This window comes from Lissotriton helveticus, chromosome 3_1, assembly GCF_964261635.1.
Source record: "Lissotriton helveticus chromosome 3_1, aLisHel1.1, whole genome shotgun sequence".
Taxonomy (NCBI): Eukaryota; Metazoa; Chordata; class Amphibia; order Caudata; family Salamandridae; genus Lissotriton; species Lissotriton helveticus.
Genome location: NC_136061.1, coordinates 1,428,868,215 through 1,428,874,975, shown reverse-complemented (window position 1 = coordinate 1,428,874,975; position 6,761 = coordinate 1,428,868,215).

Here is a 6,761-nt window from a genome sequence, read left to right as displayed (position 1 = left end):
CTGATAGCCAGAAACCGGTCCTTGGATGCTTGATTCCGGTCTGGGAAAGACAGGGCTTGGCAGTTCGGACTGGACTTTTCCCATGAGGCAAAGGGTCAGAGCTGATTTGCATATAGCCAGTGTCTAACCCAGGGTGGTGTGGAGTGAAAAAAACGATGGATTTAGGCCCAGATCCTTGTACTGGGGTGAATGTATGACATTGTTCTACATTCTGTCCATCAACTGTGTTTTTTGTAATTTTCACCCCGAGTGGGCTGGGTATGCTCAGACGTGAGTCCCAGGCTCTCCACACCACTGGAGTCAAGCTATCCAGGCTGAATGAAGGCTGATAGCCAGAAACCGGTCCTTGGATGCTTGATTCCGGTCTGGGAAAGACAGGGCTTGGCAGTTCGGACTGGACTTTTCCCATGAGGCAAAGGGTCAGAGCTGATTTGGATATAGCCAGTGTCTAACCCAGGGTGGTGTGGAGTGAAAAAAACGATGGATTTAGGCCCAGATCCTTGTACTGGGGTGAATGTATGACATTGTTCTACATTCTGTCCATCAACTGTGTTTTTTGTAATTTTCACCCCGAGTGGGCTGGGTATGCTCAGACGTGAGTCCCAGGCTCTCCACACCACTGGAGTCAAGCTATCCAGGCTGAATGAAGGCTGATAGCCAGAAACCGGTCCTTGGATGCTTGATTCCGGTCTGGGAAAGACAGGGCTTGGCAGTTCGGACTGGACTTTTCCCATGAGGCAAAGGGTCAGAGCTGATTTGCATATAGCCAGTGTCTAACCCAGAGTGGTGTGGAGTGAAAAAACGATGGATTTAGGCCCAGATCCTTGTACTGGGGTGAATGTATGACATTGTTCTACATTCTGTCCATCAACTGTGTTTTTTGTAATTTTCACCCCGAGTGGGCTGGGTATGCTCAGACGTGAGTCCCAGGCTCTCCACACCACTGGAGTCAAGCTATCCAGGCTGAATGAAGGCTGATAGCCAGAAACCGGTCCTTGGATGCTTGATTCCGGTCTGGGAAAGACAGGGCTTGGCAGTTCGGACTGGACTTTTCCCATGAGGCAAAGGGTCAGAGCTGATTTGCATATAGCCAGTGTCTAACCCAGGGTGGTGTGGAGTGAAAAAAACGATGGATTTAGGCCCAGATCCTTGTACTGGGGTGAATGTATGACATTGTTCTACATTCTGTCCATCAACTGTGTTTTTTGTAATTTTCACCCCGAGTGGGCTGGGTATGCTCAGACGTGAGTCCCAGGCTCTCCACACCACTGGAGTCAAGCTATCCAGGCTGAATGAAGGCTGATAGCCAGAAACCGGTCCTTGGATGCTTGATTCCGGTCTGGGAAAGACAGGGCTTGGCAGTTCGGACTGGACTTTTCCCATGAGGCAAAGGGTCAGAGCTGATTTGCATATAGCCAGTGTCTAACCCAGGGTGGTGTGGAGTGAAAAAAACGATGGATTTAGGCCCAGATCCTTGTACTGGGGTGAATGTATGACATTGTTCTACATTCTGTCCATCAACTGTGTTTTTTGTAATTTTCACCCCGAGTGGGCTGGGTATGCTCAGACGTGAGTCCCAGGCTCTCCACACCACTGGAGTCAAGCTATCCAGGCTGAATGAAGGCTGATAGCCAGAAACCGGTCCTTGGATGCTTGATTCCGGTCTGGGAAAGACAGGGCTTGGCAGTTCGGACTGGACTTTTCCCATGAGGCAAAGGGTCAGAGCTGATTTGGATATAGCCAGTGTCTAACCCAGGGTGGTGTGGAGTGAAAAAAACGATGGATTTAGGCCCAGATCCTTGTACTGGGGTGAATGTATGACATTGTTCTACATTCTGTCCATCAACTGTGTTTTTTGTAATTTTCACCCCGAGTGGGCTGGGTATGCTCAGACGTGAGTCCCAGGCTCTCCACACCACTGGAGTCAAGCTATCCAGGCTGAATGAAGGCTGATAGCCAGAAACCGGTCCTTGGATGCTTGATTCCGGTCTGGGAAAGACAGGGCTTGGCAGTTCGGACTGGACTTTTCCCATGAGGCAAAGGGTCAGAGCTGATTTGCATATAGCCAGTGTCTAACCCAGAGTGGTGTGGAGTGAAAAAACGATGGATTTAGGCCCAGATCCTTGTACTGGGGTGAATGTATGACATTGTTCTACATTCTGTCCATCAACTGTGTTTTTTGTAATTTTCACCCCGAGTGGGCTGGGTATGCTCAGACGTGAGTCCCAGGCTCTCCACACCACTGGAGTCAAGCTATCCAGGCTGAATGAAGGCTGATAGCCAGAAACCGGTCCTTGGATGCTTGATTCCGGTCTGGGAAAGACAGGGCTTGGCAGTTCGGACTGGACTTTTCCCATGAGGCAAAGGGTCAGAGCTGATTTGCATATAGCCAGTGTCTAACCCAGGGTGGTGTGGAGTGAAAAAAACGATGGATTTAGGCCCAGATCCTTGTACTGGGGTGAATGTATGACATTGTTCTACATTCTGTCCATCAACTGTGTTTTTTGTAATTTTCACCCCGAGTGGGCTGGGTATGCTCAGACGTGAGTCCCAGGCTCTCCACACCACTGGAGTCAAGCTATCCAGGCTGAATGAAGGCTGATAGCCAGAAACCGGTCCTTGGATGCTTGATTCCGGTCTGGGAAAGACAGGGCTTGGCAGTTCGGACTGGACTTTTCCCATGAGGCAAAGGGTCAGAGCTGATTTGCATATAGCCAGTGTCTAACCCAGGGTGGTGTGGAGTGAAAAAAACGATGGATTTAGGCCCAGATCCTTGTACTGGGATGAATGTATGACATTGTTCTACATTCTGTCCATCAACTGTGTTTTTTGTAATTTTCACCCCGAGTGGGCTGGGTATGCTCAGACGTGAGTCCCAGGCTCTCCACACCACTGGAGTCAAGCTATCCAGGCTTAATGAAGGCTGATAGCCAGAAACCGGTCCTTGGATGCTTGATTCCGGTCTGGGAAAGACAGGGCTTGGCAGTTCGGACTGGACTTTTCCCATGAGGCAAAGGGTCAGAGCTGATTTGCATATAGCCAGTGTCTAACCCAGGGTGGTGTGGAGTGAAAAAAACGATGGATTTAGGCCCAGATCCTTGTACTGGGGTGAATGTATGACATTGTTCTACATTCTGTCCATCAACTGTGTTTTTTGTAATTTTCACCCCGAGTGGGCTGGGTATGCTCAGACGTGAGTCCCAGGCTCTCCACACCACTGGAGTCAAGCTATCCAGGCTGAATGAAGGCTGATAGCCAGAAACCGGTCCTTGGATGCTTGATTCCGGTCTGGGAAAGACAGGGCTTGGCAGTTCGGACTGGACTTTTCCCATGAGGCAAAGGGTCAGAGCTGATTTGCTTATAGCCAGTGTCTAACCCAGGGTGGTGTGGAGTGAAAAAAACGATGGATTTAGGCCCAGATCCTTGTACTGGGGTGAATGTATGACATTGTTCTACATTCTGTCCATCAACTGTGTTTTTTGTAATTTTGGTCCCCTGACATGGGCATGGCGGAAATTGCACTGATCTTAAACAAAAGAGAGGGGCTCCGTATAACCCAAAAGGAAATAGAGCACCAAGTTACTATGAAGTAAAAAAATAATTATCCTTTTGGGAAAGTCTAATGAGTTCAAGCTCATTCATTCATTCAGCTCAATCAGAAACTCTACATAAAATTTAAGCTTTCCACACCATGACGTGAAACACTTACAAGGAAAAGCAATACTTTTTACAAAAACAGGCTATTTATTTGCAGCATAAAACAAGAATATTCATATGGGTGTACAGTCAATAAAAATGTTAATTTAATTTTTTCTAAAAAACAGAATTACAGTTACAAATTAAAAACTTTGAATAATAGCACAGGAGAAAAAAGTGTGGGGGAAAGACAGTAAACTTTGTCTTGTCGTTGTTAATTAGGACCCTCAGTGGGCAACACAAGGTAGGGCTTCCCTTCCCTATACCCAATTGTTGGTTAGCCCCTCCAAATTTAACAAATATACAATGCGTCGACGCATTTCGGAGCTTTTCTGCTGATTCTAGCCTCCTTCTTCAGGACAAAAGTAATTTATTTCTCCACATCCAATGTGTCACCTAATGCAGAGATAAAACATTTCTTTACCTAATGGTAACATCATTTTTACATACTACATTTATCCGCGATAATCACAGTCCTTTCAAGGTGCATGTATAGTGCTTATCTTTACAGATGTACCTACACATAAAAGTGGCCTATTTGTATTTTTCCAAGAGGGCAACATCCCATTCCATCTAAATGACTGGCTAGAAATGCTTCCATACTAACAATTTAAACACCAAAGTCTGTTTAGCTTCCTGTCTATGTTTTTTTTACATTGTAAGTGTTTCACTTTCATCCATCACGTCTGCACATTAAACCCAAATGTTCAACACCATGCATTACTATAGAACACACTCATACCATATGGTCACTCTTACAATAGTAAGGGACAAATCACCTGTGCAACCGCACTTAGGTGAACTGGTTGTTCAATTTGGCTCTCATGTGGGGTTGTATATCTTGCTCACAATTTCCCAAGCTGTCAAGTATAATGTGATGCAGCCGATTAGCTATGGGAAACAATTCCTCAAAGGCGTGCCATTTAAGCGTCTTCTCATATATCACATGAATATAACTATTACCTTTCCGGCTAGTCGTTTATTGTAGGCAAATATAGCTCAATCTGGCTTGTGTCTTCTGTCACCAGTTGAAAAATCGATGAAAATAAACTCCAATGAATCTCTGTTAGAAGATAGAGGCATTTAGCGTCTTTGCTTTTATACACACGAAAGCATATGGTTTACGTTTTACCCAGGGCTTAAAAGCGTTATTACCTCCAGGTTATGTGTCAGTGACTCCACCCTTTTAGTCAGCTCTTACGTTCAGTCACTGTTTTAAGGTGATGAATCCCATACCTTCAACAACAAAATATACATGGCAAGGGTTTAGGACTTATGTACAAGTTTTAATTTCTCACCTCAATCGCTTAAGGCACTCAAAAACTGAGGAGGCTCACCTCGTTCCTGGGGGGGCTGGAGTGTTGGATAAATATTCTAACCCCGGGTAACACTCGCTCGTGGCTGCATTGTCATTGGGACAAAAAGGACAACAAGAGTCTATTAGTTATTATGTCGTGTCTTTAAACAGACTCCCCTAGCGTACTTTAAACTTAATTCAAATTTCATCTTTAAAACACCAAATGTCAGGCAAGTTATCTCAACTGTTCACGATCTTAATGTCAGTAAACAACCCCACTTTACTATGGGCTCTAGGCTTAGAATTCCCCGCTCACATTGTAGAGAGAGGAACCTACTCAACGAGTGTTCCTCCTCATACCCTTCTCTTCCTGCCTAATTAAACGGTGGAGCATAGTCCCTGTTTCCAAATACCTTTTTAATCTGACGACAGGGATTCCCCGGCGTTTCTCTTCCGCGTCTGGACGATCGCGATAGGCATAAACAGAGGACTACTAGACGATGCTGAGCTCCTTTTAAGCGCGTCACTCGATAGCATCATTAGTCGGCGTCCCCGCGTAATGGGCTTTACTTTCATTGAGGAAAACTTTATTTCGTATACAGATCCTGACATTCTGTAATTTGTTACGCATTGAACCATTTAGTTAAATCTCACACAATATTATCGGTAATCTCTACATATGTCAATTTTCGTTCTATTGAAGTTTTGTAGTGCTATTTATATTTTTATCTCGGGCCGATTTAGATCTTTCTAATGTGTGTTAATACGTCACTACCTGACGTTAATGGGCAGGAGCCCCACATAGTAGGCCTAACCTTTGTTGGAACAACTTTATTAAGAAAGCTTTATTATCAATCCAAATGCTGACTTTCTGGAGTAAATTAATTAATTAAAAATATGGCCAGTATATTAGATCGCACACACTTTTTATTTTTAAAACCAATCCAAATATCAATATCAAGACAAATATCATGCTCTTAATATTGAATATTTGTCGTGTTCTATTTAACATTTTGGGCCGATTGAAGCTTCTAAGGTATGTGTTAATGCAGCATATCGCAATGTTAATAGACTAGACGCAGCCACCAGGCACATGATTCTATTGTGATGCATGCTGTAACCGGATGTACATCAAAAAAAGGGGGGGGGGATTTAACCTGTCCAATTTAGTTTTAAACCAATATACGGTTTTGGAAACAATATATATAATATAATACACCGATGGGCCACCCGTTATACATACTATGGTTCCTATTACTGGTTGCAAGTTTTACAATATGATGTTATTAATCTGTGACACATTCTAAGATTTATATTGTGTTTAGTATATCGTGCCGGAGAGATAATGATATTAAATCACTATTCTCATCCAGTCTTCTTTTGTGTTAAGGCCTTTGTTCACCGTATCAAGAATAGAAATGTACCACTGTGCTCTGTTTTTTCGTTTCATTTCAACATTGCCTCCCCTCCTCGAGGATGTAATTCTTTCAATGACAAACCAAGAGAATTCAGTGTGTTTATGCTTTAGTTTAGTAAAATGGTCAACCATAGGGGCATTCACTTTACAGGTTTTTAGTGCAGACCTATGTTCAAGCAGACGCAATCTTATTTCTCTTCCAGTTTCCCCAACGTAAGCTAATCCGTAAGGGCAAAGAAGAAGGTATATTAGATTACTGCTCCTACAATTATTGAGGGTTTTGGCTGTCATGGTATAATTGTTATAGGTGAATGTTTTGGTCACAATGCAGGTATCACATATTGAACAATT